The sequence below is a fragment of the Terrapene carolina genome, unplaced genomic scaffold (genome assembly GCF_002925995.2).
Source record: "Terrapene carolina triunguis isolate 2854851 unplaced genomic scaffold, T_m_triunguis-2.0 Scaffold27976, whole genome shotgun sequence".
NCBI classification, from domain to species: domain Eukaryota; kingdom Metazoa; phylum Chordata; order Testudines; family Emydidae; genus Terrapene; species Terrapene triunguis.
In genome coordinates this window covers 63,593-65,937 of record NW_020692327.1, presented here as the reverse complement: position 1 = coordinate 65,937, position 2,345 = coordinate 63,593, and the positions used below count along the sequence as shown (strand labels likewise).

At 40.5% G+C, this 2,345-nt stretch overlaps 1 non-coding gene across 1 annotated transcript; it reads right to left on the bottom strand.

Moving 5' to 3' along the window:
• Positions 1 to 562: 562 nt before the first annotated feature.
• On the bottom strand, positions 563 to 635 carry TRNAV-AAC. Its single transcript has one exon. It is a non-coding gene; the product is annotated as a tRNA-Val (tRNA).
• Positions 636 to 2,345: the final 1,710 nt, after the last annotated feature.

The window sequence follows — 2,345 nt, the reverse complement described above, 5'->3', positions numbered from 1 at the left end:
GCAATAAAAATCAATATACTGTGCTAAAAATACCAATGGAACAGTAAGGAAATTTGTAGCTCAGAGCTTGCGTTAACATTGTTTGAAGACATGCAAGATGATGAGTGTTCAAAAATCTTATGGGAAAATCTTATTTTAAAAGGGGAATGTGATGTTGTATGTTAAAAGGAGGGGTTAGAGAGTTCCAATTATTATGTTCTGATTCCTCACACCCCAACTCTGCTTAGCCAGGAAAGTAGCGGAAATGTGATAATCAGTCAATAGATTTCTCTGACATGAAAAGGATACACTAGGCTGTTTGTAGTTAGCTCAACATAAAGAAAGTGAGGGAAAACTGCTGGCTGGGAGCTAAATACGCAGGACAAAGGGTTGGGATTCTTCTACGCTCAGATTTGTTATGTAGCTGGCATTCTCCCAAATGATGTTCTATTCCTTCCCTCAAAATGCAGGCTAACCCTCTCCTTTTGAACTTAAAGCTCCATGAAAGGAAAAAAATAATGAGGATGAAAGCAGATGAGAAAGGACTTGTAATGATAGAAGACCAGAGAAGGGAAAGTAGTACTGTTTCTGCCTGGTTTTGAACCAGGGTCCTTTTGCGTGTTAGGCAAATGTGATAACCACTACACTACAGAAACCAGCTACTGTCACTTTGGGGTCCTTTTCTAAGGCTCTCTCAGGAGCCACTACACTAGCTGATTCCCTTTGAACAATAGGAAAACAAAGGGCACCAAGTACTTATGGTTTTTGGATGAGTCAAGAAAAGGGAGTAGCATTGTCCCCCTCGGGTAGCCCCTGTTCAATTCCAGGTCAGAAAGCAAAACTCTTCTGCAAAAATATATAAAAAAAATGTTGTGTTTCACTTTACTTCATAAGTACAGTTGTGTGGCAATTAAATGATGACCCTAAAGTTTCATAAAAGCAAAGAACACTAAACAAAAAAGTGTGGGAAATATGGATGTATTTGAGGAAAGGGCTTGGAATGAAGGAAGACAAAAATTGATTGGTAGAGAGAAAAGGCAGTGTTTCCCCCTGGTTTGGAACTTCTCTCACAACTACTGTAATAGAAAAGCTAAGCAAATGGTGTTCTATTGTTCCAAAGAAGATTGAAGTGAGGCCATTTTCTCCAGATAGAAGAAAATGGTCATGTCAGGAGTGGGATTTGAAGCCATGTCTCTATGCAGAGGGCAGAACACCCAAGAGATAGGAAAAAAGAGTCATAACACTGGTGTTTTAGACCAGTCCACCATCCTAATGCTACAAAGAATGTGACTTATCAACCCTAGTTTTCATTAATATTTGATGAACTCTTTAGGGAGGTCAAAATGGCACATCTCTTTCAACTCCTAAAGACCTTCTATAGCACAGCTGATTTTTAGACACACTCACCCAGACCTAAAGTTACAGGTTTCCTGGAGCTCCATGAGTTCTGAGGTGTTGTAATCTCCCTGCTCACGTTTTAAGTGAACAAAAGATGGTTGCTAGCATTCTGAGAAAGTAATGGTGAACCTCAATATCCTGACCTGTGGGCCAGATAGTTAAGCAACCAGCACCCACAATCTCTACCACGATAGCATCCTGTCCGCAAGAACTCACTTATCAATAGCTGGGGTCTGAAATCCTCATTTCTTTGTTGTTCTGTCACTGTAGTCCCCACTTCCCTATTGTTTGTCTGTATAATCTCTGTCTGGTTCTGTGATTGTTTTTGTCTGCTGTATAATTAATGTGTTGGGTGTAAACCAATTAAGGTGGTGGGATATAATTGATTAGATAATCATGTTACAATATGTTAGGATTGGTTAGTTAAATTTCAGTAAAATGATTGGTTAAGGTATAGATAAGCAGAACTCAAATTTTAATATTTAGCCTACAGTAAATCAGGAAGTGTGGGGGGAAATTGGAATTATGTTTTGCTGAGCGGGGGGGATGGGAACAGGGAGACAGGCAAGGCTCTGTGGTGTCAGAGCTGGGAAGGGGGATACTGAGGAAGGAAATTGGAATCATTGCTTGCTGGAAGTTTACCCCAATAAACATTGAATTGTTTCCACCTTTGAACTTTGGGTATTGCCGCTCTCTGTTCATGTGAGAAGGACCAGAGAATGGGAGGGTGAAGGGATAAACCCTCTAACAAGTACGTCTTTCAGGGTGTGAAAAATCCACACACCCCGAACCAGTATAGTTAAGCTGACCTAAGCCCTGGTTAGATAGTGCTAAATGAAAGGAAAGATTGTTCTATCAATGTAGCTATTAGAGGGATGGAAAACTCCTCCACTTACTGTAGCAACTGTCTACTCCAAAGTCCTACAGCAGTGTCACAGCAGCATTTTAAGTGTAGCCAGCCTAAGAGT